We start from the raw sequence: 14,912 nt of genomic DNA, 5'->3' as shown, positions 1-14,912 counted from the left end.
TGCGCTCCATCCGCGACGCGCACCTTCACGCTCGTGCTGACGCGGCGAGTATAAACCAGGCTCTACCCACTAAGCGCTCGGCTGAAAGCACCTCTCTTCACGTGATCAGTGAAATCTGACTCCTGCTATAATGTGCTGCGGCTGGCAGCGCGCGCTGTATGAAGCAGACGCTTTGGAGCAGCGCAAACTTGGCACTCGTACAAATGCGACCACGTCAAATTTTAACTCGCAAACAATTACCATTTTGGTCGCAGTCTAGAGCCCTGTCATGTTCAATTTAATCTTCGTATTACAACAATAAAAAACATTTTATTTATAAAAAGCTTTAGCAGCAACACTAATATTAGCAGTAAGCAAAATTAACATAGAAAGTCTAATGTTTTCAAATGGAGAAAATAAAGGAAAGGAGTCATATCAACTTCCATTTTTAACTACAGTTTTAGTAGGTTTATAAGCTGTTTAATAGGATAAAGAGTGAAGAATAATTCACTGGATAATGTTAATTCACGGAATAATATTCTCTGGAATATTGGAATATAACAAGCATTGTATTTTATTTCATTTCTCAACTGGCATGCTCTAAATTATGCTGCTGACAGCGCGGTTTAATATGCCTTTACACAGAACTATAGGCTACTCAAACTAATAAATATAGATATAGATAATTATAGATAAATATAGATAATAAATAATTAATTTCCATAGAGTTGTATTAATTTAGATGTTTATAAACGAAATAATGGTTATATAGTAAGTGTTAATACAATTTAGGGTGCTTCAAAAAAGTGAATCTTGTTAAAAGTTACATGCGGTGGCCGTGCTGAGCATTTCTTGAGCATCAACCCGCTGAGTGAACTGCAATATGAAAGCGGCTTCACGAGACTAATGATGAGCATATAGACAACAGAGAGAGAATTACATTCAATGCTTTTCTTTCCAACATGCAATCATTCATGGCTGTATTATTTAATTCATGCAAAGTTGCGTCTTTATTGGGAGAGGACTCGACGGATTATCTATGTGACTCCGACTTCACGAGACTAATAGACCACAGAGAGAATTAAATTCAGCGCTTTTATTTCCACCATGTGCTAATTCATGGCTGTGTTATTTCAGGCAAAGTTATAGCCTATCTTTATAGGGACAGGGCTTGACAGAGTATCTTATTTATCATATTTCTTAGAGCTAAGTTGCATTTAAACTATATATCAGGCATTTATGTAATACATCTAATTTGTGCATTAATGCCTGTAATATTAAATAGTTTACTAACTACAGCAAATCAAGTACCTGCAGGCCATTGCTGTCTTGTCTCCCCTCAGATGCGCTGCAATTGCGATCCTGCGCGCAATTCTGAAAACGTCCACAAGATGGCGGTGTTTATCGGGGAATCCGATATTACAAAACCGATATTCGATTATGGAAAAATGCTTAAATATCAGGAAAAATATCGGTAAATCGATGTATCGGTCGATCTCTAATTATGATCTGTAAACCCTGGCTTCGAGTTACCCACTGTATTCATTTTTAAATATTTTATAAATCACTCCATGGAATATTTCATTCCCATTTGGTGGCTTTCTGTGTCCAAAATTGTGCAAAAACGTCATGGGACAAGGTTTTCACACTGCAGCTGTCATTGTAAGACAGTGAGCAACTTCATTTGTTTGTCCGAGGGAGCAACAGTAACAAAGGGGGGGCGGGGCTTACCGATGGGTCAATTCCAGTCCTCACCAGTGTTGCCAGATTGGGGGGTTTTGAATTTCATTGTGCGGGTAAATATTGGCTTGGGCGGGTGGACAACATTTGGGCTGGTTTTTGGTCAGTTTGGCGGTTTTCAAAACATATAAATTGTATAGGCTAATTGGTTAACAAACAAGCCCAAGTGTGCATATATAGCCTACTGCATGCATCCAATCAGTCATCATAACGTTACTAAACACACGCACACTGCAAAGACTGGTGCTGATGTTGACGTCGCGGCCGCACTTTTAGTCAATCACTAGGGATCAGCAGACAGACGTGACGATTCATGAGCGACAGGTTTTTAGCGCGATCACTGCGACTCCGAAATCAGAGCACAGTTAAATTATTTAATCAAAATCTATTTATATCTATATCATCCTGTCTTTTTTCTTTTAAACGGTCCAGATTGGTATATTTAAAGATGCTGGACTTGTTAGTTTTGACTGCAAAATTCTATATTATGTTTAAAATTTACTTCACAAAAGACTTAGTTCTGTGTGAAATTATAGAGTAACACGAAAGTAAGAGCATTATTGTTGTTACATTTTTTTATTGTCGGATTATCATACAGAATGACACAGTTTTGACTGTCATGGTGTGTGCATGAACGAGTGTGAAATAGGCTACTTATAATTACGCTGCTTATTCTGATCACTTATATTGGGCACTTTTTTGCATTTAAATTCTGACTGTTGACAGTGAAAATGATGCATGTGTTTTTCGAGGGTATCGGTTAATTCCTTGATTGCCGTTTTGACCGTGTCTGCTTACATATTTTAATCATATTTAGTAATTCTCTTTAATGTATTTGTCCCGATTTGATCCATGGGAAATGTATCTAGCATTATATTTATATTATTTTGCCATCATTTCATTATAAGGAGTTAAAAATCAACCTTGATTTACATTATATCACATTATTTTGACAGTTAAATTTTTGGGCGGGTTTTTGTGAGCTTTTGGGCTGGAAATCGTCCATCAAATCTGGCAACATTGGTCCTTTGAATGTCTCGTTTAGTTAACACACCTGATTCAGATAACCAGCTGGTTAGAAGAGAGCTACGTGCATGAATTGTGTTTCGATTGACATGGTCCCAACACGGTGTTCATTGCTCCCTACTCCCTGAGCAGGGAAAATCTGTTGAAGTTTATTTCACTTCGGAACATTCACTCACGGATTTGTGCTACGCAGCGTCTTCACACACAGACGAAACTTAAGGCAAGGCAAGGCAAGTTTATTTATATAGCACATTTCATACACAGTGGTAATTCAAAGTGCTTTACATAAAAGAAAGTGAAATAGACATTAAAAATCAATAAAAACATGGAAATTTAAGATGATATAGAAATTGATTTAAAATGAATTTAAAGAAAATTATTATACATAAAATTCATTGCAGTCAGTTCGGACATATAGCACAGTGCTCATTCAACAAATGCACAGTTAAACAGATGAGTTTTGAGTCTTGATTTAAATGTGGCTAATGTTTTAGCACATCTGATCTCTTCTGGAAGCTGGTTCCAACTGCGGGCCGCATAATAGCTAAAAGCAGACTCCCCTTGTTTTGTGTGAACCCTTGGTATTTCTAACTGACTCGATCCTAATGATCTGAGTGGTCTGTTTGATTTATATTCAGTGAGCATATCAGCAATATATTTAGGTCCTGGGCCATTGAGTGACTTATAAACAAGTAAAAGTACTTTAAAATCAATCCTAAATGTAACTGGAAGCCAGTGTAAGGACCTGAGGACTGGTGTGATATGCTCAGATTTTCTGGTTCTAGTCAGAATCCTGGCAGCAGCATTCTGGATGAGCTGCAGTTGTCTAATGGTCTTCTTGGGAAGGCCGGTGAGGAGACCATTACAGTAATCCACCCTGCTGGTGATAAAGGCATGAACAAGTTTCTCCAAGTCTTGATTGGAAACAAAACATCTAATTCTTGCAATGTTTTTGAGATGATAGTATGCTGATTTAGTTACTGCTTTGACATGACTACTGAAACTAAGGTCTGTCTCCAGAATCACCCCAAGATTTCTGACTTGATTTTTAGTTGTTTGACCCCTAGAGTCAAGGTATGCATTCACCTTGAGAACTTCATCTTTGTTTCCAAATGCAATGACTTCAGTTTTCTCCTTGTTTAACTGAAGAAAGTTCTGGCACATCCAACTGTTAATTTCATCAATGCATTGGCAGAGGGAGTCAATGGGGCTGTAGTCATTTGGAGATAAGGCTAGGTAAATCTGGGTATCATCAGCATAGCTGTGATAGGCAATTTGGTTCTTCATCATTATCTGACTTAGTGGGAGCATATACAGGCTAAACAAGAGCGGTGCAAGAATTGAGCCTTGTGGGACTCCACATGTCATGGCCGTCCACTTAGACTTATGCTCTCCTATACTCACATAATAACCTCTCCCTTCTAAGTATGATCTGAACCATTTGAGTGCCATCCCAGAAAGCCCGACCCAGTTTTCCAGTCTCTCTAAGAGTATGTTATGATCGACAGTGTCAAACGCAGCACTAAGATCTAGTAGTACCAGCACTGATATTTTGCCAGAATCAGAATTGAGGCGAATATCATTTATTATCTTAATGAGTGCTGTCTCTGTGCTGTGATGTGCTCGGAAACCAGATTGAAAATTGTCCAGATATCCATTTGACTTTAAGTAGTTGTTCAGCTGATTTAAAAACTACCTTTTCAATAATCTTACCTATGAAAGGAAGATTTGATATGGGTCTATAGTTGCTCAACATGGTGTTATCAAGATTGCACTTTTTCAGAAAGGGCTTAACAACTGCAGTTTTGAGGGAGTTTGGAAAAGTCCCAGACTTACTTACTAGAGAAGTGTGGCATAATATACCTCTGTAAATAAATACATAGAACGGGTTTTAGTTTATTGGCATAAAGTCAGCTTCACCTTAGGCAGCTATTCTTTTTTAGATGCTTCTTTTTAATCACATTGCTGCATCATGATCATAATCTAACAATGTTCTAATCATGTGTTCATGTTTTCATGTCATATTTTTATTTTTAACCATTCATTTTCATAACAGTCTTCAGATAATTTCTTTATCCCCATTAAGGCCATGCCCCCCCCGAGTACTCGATTAATCGTTTTTTAAACCTTTCGATGAATGAAATAAGAAATTGCCAAAAATGCCCATCCCTAACTCGGTCCTGTCTTCCAGATGGTCTTGGGATACCCCATGATCGTGAAGGAAAAAAAAAAAAAAAGTATTGCATTTCTTCTCAGCAACTGTTTCTTTTTCATGGACAATTTCCTATTCTCTCTCTCCTTGGACTGTGTCTTAAGAGTCTCCAGTTTTCAGGCTTTACTGAGTCAGCTGGCAAACTCAGTAAAACGATTGAGCTGAAATGACTGTACCCTACAGCCCTTTGTATTGTACTGGCTGAGAACTGTATTAAAACCAGGCCTGTTATCTTTCTCCCTGCTAGTATAGGCTGTCACAATTCATTATGACATCTCTGTGTGCTTGTCCACTAGACAATAATCTGACAGGGATATGTTTGCAATAGCTCAGAGAAATAAGCAGGAACACAGTAGCTAATGAGGTGAAAGCCACTTTGAGTTTGTACTTAATTTTTAACAATTTTCCCCCTATGCCTGATTTATAGTATATGTGATTGCAGCCTCTCTGGGTGGCTGTTCATGTGGTTTATAATTAGTTTGAGAGGAAAATGTATCTTGTTAAATCTTTTTTTAGGCAAGTGTAGGTTCACTGTTCAGTCTTTATATTCATGACTTTAACAGACTGGATTGGTGCCATTATGTATGACTTGTGTGAGGAAATCATTCAGGTTAGCACTGTTTGCGCTGCATGAGTTTGTTCTTTCCCTACGAGTAAATCTAGCTTTGTGGAAAAACAGTGGAGGAAAGGGAGGGCTGTCTGTCATTCTGTATGTGGGAGCTGTAGCAGAAGGTGTTATCCAAAGCATCTACTAGTCTATAGCTATCAATGTTTCACACACACACACACACACACACACACACACACACACACACACACACGCATTCATACATATGCATGAGTGTGTGTGTGTGTGTGTGAATAAAATAATAAAATAAAATGACAATAATAATAATAATAATAATAAAAAAAAGAAAACAATAGTTTTTATTCATGAAGGATTCCTTAAGTTTATTTTTTATAAAAGAGTTTTTGATTTCAAATAAAGTGATGGTGCATTATTGACAGATAGTATGTAGAGGTCACACATGACTCTCATTAAACACATGCTTCCTAGTAGAGCAGTGTTGGTCACAGCTTAGCACATGCAGTTGTCGGATAATGTTATTGGAAATACAGTTTGATGATGTACACTGTGCCTCGTCTCCACAAGGCCTGTCACCTGACCCACAGTGAACCCACACTTACTCCACAGCCACACTCTCACTGTTTAAAAGACGTTTCACTGGGCATGTCGGATTATGGGCCATGCAATGCAAAGTGTGAACCGTTTATGGTATTTCAAGGCCTGTCAGCTGTTGAGTCCTGCATTGCATCCTCTTCCTTTCCTGAAGAATGTTACATTTGGATCTTGTAGAAGTTAATTATCAAACTGAATTTAATTAATCTAATTAAAGTCAAAATCATGATGTGGCTTAGTGCAATAAATCAAATTTAGGATTTAAATTAGTTACATAAATATATGCACTGAGTGTTTTGGAGTGGAGCGTAGGTCTGGATGGTATATCGAGTTTGTATGATCTATCAATATATAATTTTTATAAACAGTATGGAATGGGGCAATACAGTTAATATCACAGTATCCCCGCACTAATTTCAAATAATGTGGCAAGAAAATTCAAGCGCAGCATCAGAAACATTAACTTACATCGTGTCTACACTGGACGTGAGCGGTGTGGCGAGATGTAACAAAATACAATAGAACTTATTATAATCAGTGATGCTGTCTACACTGGATGTGGCGCGGCGTGACAAATCCCTGACAGTAAACTGCTGCCGGTTTCTAATTATGACATACTGACACACAGTTCAAATGATTTGCAATGCTTTGTCGTAGGGCTTCACGATAAATCGAAGTGAAATCGGAATTGCGATTAGGCAGAAGCTGTGATTGTCATCCGTATCTTTCAGTGAAGCATGGTTCTGTGATCAGCAGTAAATCTTCATCCGAAGGCCAGAGGGCACTATCGTGCGGGAACTCCAAATACACCCCGAAGAAGAAACTCAGGAAATGCCAATTTAAAAATAAATAAATACATTTTATTAAGGCATACAATTCAAATACAAACTTTAATGGCACATTTCAACAACTAAACACAAGTTATTACGGCTCTGTGTAGTAAATGCTTCTCCATCTGAAAGCAGGTGATGGAGATTTACTGCTGATTACAGAACCGGCTTTACTGACAAAATGTGCATGGAAATCGCATTTGATTTAATCATGCAGCCCTACTTTGTCGGGTCCAGTGTAGATACTGTGTGACAGCAAAAACATGGCAAGTGTGAAGTAAAGAAAAGTGGACTCGGAAAATAGATGATTCAAATGTGAATGGACTTGAACAGTTTTGAGTGAGTGATACCATCTTTATGGATGTTGTTTTGCAATGAGTTCACAGTTTTAACGTAAATTTACTTTAATTTATTTTCAAGATCTGAGGTAAAATATCTATTGTTCTTTCACTATGGCTATAAACCTCACGCAAACTAATACTCAAACTCACATTAGACACGTTTAACATTGAATAAAGCACATAATCATTACCTGAGATTATCACTGTCATATGTTGTTCCTGCCGCGGCATCGCAGAAAATTAAAACATTTCTAAAATAGAATTCTGTGTCGCTTATTGTCACGTGTCGCTGTTGCGGGTGGTTAGGACAAAAATGACATGGCGTCACGTCTGGTTGGGACACACGGTGTTACAGTTTGATCCCCAAGTATACAAATATTAATGCTGACAGATCTAATAATTGAATCTGCAATTAGAGAAAGTGGAGAGAAGAGATCCAGTCTGGAGATGAGTAGGAGCAGTTGATTTGCATGGCAGACATGGAAATCCAGATTTTTTGTTTGTTGATTTGTTTTTAATATTCAACAGGCAAAGTTCTTTTGTATCTAAATGCAAAAATGTTCATAATTGTTTGAATAAAACAGACTACTGTATATACACTGAACAAAAATATAAATGCAACACTTTTGTTTTTGCCCCTATTTTTCATGAGCTGAACTCAAAGATCTCAAAGTACACAAAAGGCCTATTTCTCTTAAATATTGTTCACAAATCTGTCTAAATCTGTGTTAGTGAGCACTTCTCCTTTGCTGAGATAATCCATCAACCTCACAGGTGTGGCATATCAAGATGCTGATTAGATAGCATAATTATTACACAGGTGTGCCTTAGGCTGGCCACAATAAAAGGCCACCCTAAAATGTGCAGTTTACTGTATTAGGGGTGTCCGAAAAACAGTCAGTATCTGGTGTGACCACCATTTTCAACACATCTCCTTTTGCATAGAGTTGTCCACTCCTCTTCAATGGCTGTGTGAAGTTGCTGGATATTGGCAGGAACTGGAACACGCTGTCTTATACGCCGATCCACAGCATCCCAAACATGCTCAATGGGTGACATGTCCGGTGAGTATGCTGGCCATGCAAGAACTGGTCATTTTCAGCTTACAGGAATTGTGTACAGATCCTTGCAACATGGGGCCGTGCATTAACATGCTGCAACATGAGGTGATGGTCGTGGATGAATGGCACAACAATGGGCCTCAGGATCTCGTCACGGTATCTCTGTGCATTCAAAATGCCATCAATAAAATGCACCTGTGTTCGTTGTCGATAACATAAGCCTGCCCATACCATAACCCCACCGCCACCATGGGCCACTCGATCCACAACATTGACATCAGCAAACTGCTCACCCACACGACGCCATACACGCTGTCTGCCATCTGCCCTGTACAGTGAAAACCGTAATTCATCCGTGAAGAGAACACCTCTCCAAAGAGCCAGATGCCATCGAATGTGAGAGTTTGCCCACTCAAGTCTGTTACGACGACGAACTGCAGTCAGGTCGAGACCCCGATGAGGACGACGAGCATGCAGATGAGCTTCCCTGAGACGGTTTCTGACAGTTTGTGCAGAAATTCTTTGGTAATGCACACCTGTTGTTGCACATCTGGTGCAGTTTACATGTATCATGTGCACTGACTCTTTGTATTTGGTGGAAATATTATTGTATTGTGTACTACAGCTCGGGTACAGTCTGTGGAAACAAGTGTCCTCTTTTTTGGGGACAATAAAGAATGAATCTGAATCTGATTGTTGCAGCAGCTGTCCGGGTGGCTGGTCTCAGACGATCTTGGAGGTGATGATGCTGGATGTGGAGGTCCTGGGCTGGTGTGGTTACACGTGGTCTGCGGTTGTGAGGCCGGTTGGATGTACTGCCAAATTCTCTGAATCGCCTTTGGAGACAGCTTATGGTAGATAAACGAACATTCAATTCACGGGCAACAGCTCTGGTGGACACATTCCTGCAGTCAGCATGCCAATTGCACGCTCCCTCAAAACTTGCGACATCTGTGGCATTGTGCTGTGTGATAAAACTGCACATTTTAGAGTGGCCTTTTATTGTGGCCAGCCTAAGGCACACCTGTGCAATAATCATGCTGTCTAAACAGCATCTTGATTTGCCACACATGTGAGGTGGATGGATTATCTCGGCAAAGGAGAAGTGCTCACTAACACAGATTTAGACAGATTTGTGAACATATTGAGAGAAATAGGCCTTTTGTGTACATAGAAAAAGTCTTAGAGCTTTGAGTTCAGCTCATGAAAAATGGGGGCAAAAACAAGTGTTGCCTTTATAATTTTGTTCAGTGATATATAATGTGTGTATATATATGTATGTGTGTGTGTGTGTGTATAGATGTATGTATAGATAGATAGATAGATAGGTCAGTGGTCCTTGACTTGGTATTGTTGGCAGAATTCGTCCCTCGGCGAAAAGTAATTGAGGAATCCTGGTATAAAGAATGTTTTTGCTCAGGTGCCCGAAATTTCTGCCCAATAGAGAAGTTTTGCTCAGCAAGAAAAAAAAATTAGAGGGAACATTGGTCAACAGTACTGCCCAGTCCCTAATAACGTATCAAGGCTTAAGGCTTGTGTATAGAATTAAATATTTATAGTATGTGTGTGTGTGTCTGCAACAATCAGATTCAGATTCATTCTTTATTGTCCCCAAAAAAGAGGACACTTGTTTCCACAGACTGTACCCGAACTGTAGTACACAATACAATAATATTTCCACCAAATACAAAGAGTCAGTGCACATGATACACGTAAACTGCACCAGATGTGCAACAACAGGTTTGCATTACCAAAGAATTTCTACACAAACTGTCAGAAACCGTCTCAGGGAAGCTCATCTGGTGGATTCGGCGTTATGATTGGTCAGATCGCCTGTCAGTCAAGCTCTTTGTGAAGGGTTAATTGCATTGTGTTAAGCTTTGAGAACAATATTATGTCAGCATGAAAACTGACACTCTTACTTTGCTTTTGCGGTATATACTAATAGTGATTATTTATTCACATACAACCATCTGTGTGGATCTTCAACATTTGTTCATGCAATCTGAATACTTTCATCCCTCTAGTTCTCACTGTGGTGCTCACTGTTCCAAGCAAACTCTTTAGTTTGGGCAAACTCAAAAACTTTTTTTGTTTTGTTTTTGTTTTCAAGCTCAAGTAGCTGGGTTGGTTTTGAGCGGTATTCTTCAATAATGTAAGTTATGCTCCACAGTTTCCCTGCTCCAGAGCAGGTTTTATTCTGGGCTAGAGATCGCAAAACCCAAACTGGACCAGTCAGCTGTGAGCAAAGTGACATATTCTATATGACAAATCTATTGCTTTGGAACAAATAATAGATTACACTACACATCAGAGCCAGTGGCAAATTGTATATTTTTTTATATATATATATATATATATATATATATATATATACAGGGTGCGATTTGTGAAAAAACAGAGGGGGGGATGCTTCTGAGAACTTCTTATAGGTGTATAAAACTCTATAGGTGGAGATTGACCCACCGGGGATAAAAAATAATTCAGCAGAGGCAGGGATGCATAGACCAGAGGGGGGGAAATCTCCCCCCCCCCCCCCCCCCCTACAAATCGCACCCTGTGTGTGTGTATGTGTGTATATATATATATATATATATATATATATATATATATATATATATATATATATATATGTATATATATGTATATAAGATATATAATTAGTGCTGGGCAATGATTAATCGCATGATTTTCTGTGATTAATCGCATTATGCACAAAATTGAATGATGAATTCAACTTTTTTTTTTTAAAAAGGGGTCGGTTGCCCATTTTCCACAAGTTGATATGATTCTTTAGGGTCTTAATGAAAAGTCCATAACATACTATGGTTAAAATTTCTCAACAGTAGTGTAAAAAACACCCTTTTTACCCTGTCAAAATCAGCTCTGTTTTCAGCACGCTGGCTTAATCCATGTTGCTTTAAATGCTAATGAGCTCTGCTGACCCCGCCCCTCTATTGTGTGGGGTGAGGTGCAGTACTGTTTACTTTAGCCGCGAAACTGGCTAACTAGCATGTTATTACGAAAGGCGATTTGCAGAAGTCAGTTTAATTTTTTGTGTGAACTGAACAAAAATACTCAAGTATTTGTTCACAACATATGCAAATGTTCTCCCAACATTTCAAATTGAGTCATCTGAACAAACAATTTGACACTGAACAAAATTGCACAAGTTCCCAGCATGCACTGCAGCTTGAAAACATTTTATGTTAATTATTAAAATTCATATCATTGTTTTAAATTTTACTGGCTTAATTTATGCTGCTGTTGCTGTTGTCACTGTCAGTTAGCTGTCACGTGGATCAGAGTTCATGTTATTACTGATTTAAAATTTGTTGATCCTCACCATGGTTGAGAATTGTGTGCTGAGGTACTGTATATGTGCATCTCATTGCATCTTGTTTAATGCATTTGTCTATCAGCATAAATGTTTGCCTTTAGTTTTAAGAGGCAAATACTACCTATATTATGTAGAAGGCTTTGAAAATGAAAAAAAATCTAAAGCAGGGATACTCAAATCTGGCTCGCGAGACCCAGTTTCCTGCAGTTTAGCTCTAACCCTAACCAAACACACCTGAGCATGCTAATCAATGTCTTCAGGATCATTAAAAAATCACAGGTAGGTGAGTTTGATCAGGGTTGGAGCTAAACTGCAGGAAACTGGGTCTCGCGAGCCAGATTTGAGGATCACTGATCTAAAGGAAAGAGGATTGTTAAAAAAGATTGCAAAATGCAAAACTTTGCTAAATGCTAAAAAATCTTTGGTTGCTCTGACAGATCACTCAGTAGACTGACATTTATTCATTAGATGAAGTTGTCGGTAGTTGAGTTAGTTGAGTTAACAAGTTGACTGCGATAGGTTGCCTTATTTTTTTGAGTTAGGTCAACTTTTTTTTTTTTTTTTTTTTTTTTTACAGTGTATATATTGTACTTTTATTAAATGTACCATTATTCTTCTGTATGTAGCATTATATGGAAATGACAACAACTTGCAGCGATTGTGTGATTTAGTCACAAAATTGAAGAAAAGTTTGTTTTCCAAGGCACTTTGTGACTTTCCTTACTTCATACACACAAAAAAGTGCAAAACTCTTGACAAAATCTGATTTCTTGATGATTTGATATTTTATAATAGTGATTTTATCATTTCAAAATATAAAGGAAAAAGCCAATAAGCTCCTTGGCTGCCATCCACAGGTCATATTGGTGATGTGATGTATTTACATAAGTGTTTGTTCACCACAGCATATTTTGGTCATCCCATTAAAAATAGCATTCAAATTGGATAATTTTGCAAAGTGCTGGAAACAGTTGTGTGAAATGCTTGTAAATTATTGAAAAACTGCTTGAATTTCTCTCTCAAAAGGCGGTACAAACCCTGAAATGAATAATGTAATAACATTCAACTAATTCTGCCACAATGGTATAGGCTACTGTAGTTAGAGTTACTGCTTCTGGTTTTCAACATCAGCACCATTTGATCTGTTTATAACAGAGAATTCTGTGCAGAATTTGAATGCATCTCACTAGATGTCACAGCAATCTTTATTCAATCTGTGGCGAATTCAAACCCTTCTCACTGGATCTCGCAGTGCTGTGCTGTAACAGTATCGCAAAATCAACTCTTCCTGAGTAAAGCTATTCTGAGCTCGGACAAGTTTGTTTCGGTCCCAGCTGATAAACCGACCGTGCTGCGCAGCTCAAATGAGTAGTGGGATTTTGTTACGCTTTTGTTTCGTTTCCGTTTGATGTTTCTCATATGCAACAGAAATGGCAGCGCTTACGAGATCGCCAATGCGGTGGTTGCGCTAGTGCGACCGCTCTCAATTTAGTCACACCAGCAGAAAAAATGGCCTCAAAATGCGACCATTTGGTCATAGTCTGGAACCCTGCTTTTAAGTTATGACAGCCAGTGTGTAAATGATTATATTTCAACAACAAATAGAAATTGTGTAATTTATAAGTTAATTTAAAAACTCAATTGTGCAATTTACATGTTTGCATCCAAATTTTTAATTTGAGTGTTGATTATAAATAGTAATTGAATTTAAGTTTGGGCTCTGTTGTTTATTGTACCCTTATAGTAATGTAAAAGGACTCCCTATAGTTTAGAACAGGAGCTGAGGTAGATTTTTATTCCTAAGAAAATTTTGATTGTAATTGAATTTATTTAAAGAAAAAGTAATTTGTTCAGTAAACCATTGTTTAATTAAAAAATGTTTTGTTTTTACCTCCTGCTGTACCGAAACCATACCGAACCGTGATGTCAAAACTGAGGTATGCACCGAACCATCAAGTTTGTGTACCGTTACACCCCTAATGTCTAATTTAAATCATTTTTAAGGCCCTGTAAAATACGTTTTATTTTTTTCCCTCAAATTAAGATTTTTCTTGCTTTTTTCCAAAAAAATTTATTTACATTTTACTGTTAAATAAATTCTGGTAAATATTCCTTAAAAAAATAATGTTTAATAATAATTTTATTAGTAGTAGTAGTAATAGTAGTAATATCTATACATTAAGTAATATATTTCTGTCATGGTTTCTTCGTTAAACCAAACCTTTATTTTGACAAGTTGCTGTGAAGACCTTTCGTTTCTGTTTGTATCTACCTTATTTTTCCAGTGTGGATGTGGCCATTTGTAAATTTTTTCCGGTCTGTACAAAATAGCTTGCTTTACTGCTTGATATGAAAAATTGGTGTGTTTTACCATATTATTTTTATGTATTATCTTAAATATTAAATACTGGTTTGTAGTGTACTGCATGCTGTCATTCTTCTGGTTATTTCCCTATAGCAGCTAATGAATGACAACACGTGATGTTCCCTTGGCCTCTGACTCGGAACTATCGCACTATCAATGCATAAACATAGCGCATAATGAATCTGAGGTGGTCAGGTGGTACAAGTTGTAGCTCTCAGAGAACTCCCAGTTCACAAGTTGTAGTTATGAGTTCTACGAGGACGTGAATGCTTTTTACAAGTTGGAATCTCGTAATCACGGTAATTATGATATGGTATGAACGCACCCTTACTTCCATGTTGGAGATAGTATAACAATAGTTTTTCTCAAAAGAAACTGTAAAATGATGTATGTGTTCTGACCTACTTTTGATTTGGCAAATTCTATGACATTCCACGTTGTACTGTAAATTCCATTTTTATGACTGGATTCTGCGATCCCGTCTGCGGAAATCATAGGGCCCTAGTTACAACTACACTGTAAGTGACAAATAAATTGATACAAAATTATCCGTGAACAACAGCTTAAAATTCAGTCTATTCCTCACACATATGTCATGACGTCAGAAAACTTTAAGACTATTTTCTTGGCGTTTGTTGTCCTTTTTGGAGCATGTAAACTGCATGTACCATCCTCTTTTGTTGTATGGAAGAGAACATTTTTCAGATAGTCTGGTTTTGCCTTCTACAGTAGAAAGAACATCATACAGGTTTGGAACGGGAGTAATGTTATTCTTATTTCACCCTGCAGCACAGGATGAGTATTTTTCAATGCTGGTGGTCCAGTATATCTGAGGAAG

General features: G+C 37.8%; 1 protein-coding gene across 3 annotated transcripts in view; it reads left to right on the top strand.

Moving 5' to 3' along the window:
* LOC306852479 (supervillin-like) overlaps positions 1-14,912 on the top strand; it is a 151,086-nt gene that overhangs the window by 15,823 nt on the left and 120,351 nt on the right. The window contains exon 2 of one of the 3 annotated variants that reach the window (XM_079389349.1): positions 8,254-8,372. The exons of the other annotated variants lie outside the window; for them this stretch is intronic. The gene's annotated coding sequence lies outside the window, so the exon portion shown is untranslated. The remainder of the gene's footprint in view (positions 1-8,253; positions 8,373-14,912) is intronic. 3 annotated transcript variants of the gene reach the window in all.

The sequence above is a fragment of the Barbus barbus genome, assembly GCF_936440315.1.
Source record: "Barbus barbus genome assembly, chromosome: 32".
NCBI classification, from domain to species: domain Eukaryota; kingdom Metazoa; phylum Chordata; class Actinopteri; order Cypriniformes; family Cyprinidae; genus Barbus; species Barbus barbus.
This window is presented reverse-complemented; position numbering and strand designations above follow the sequence as displayed.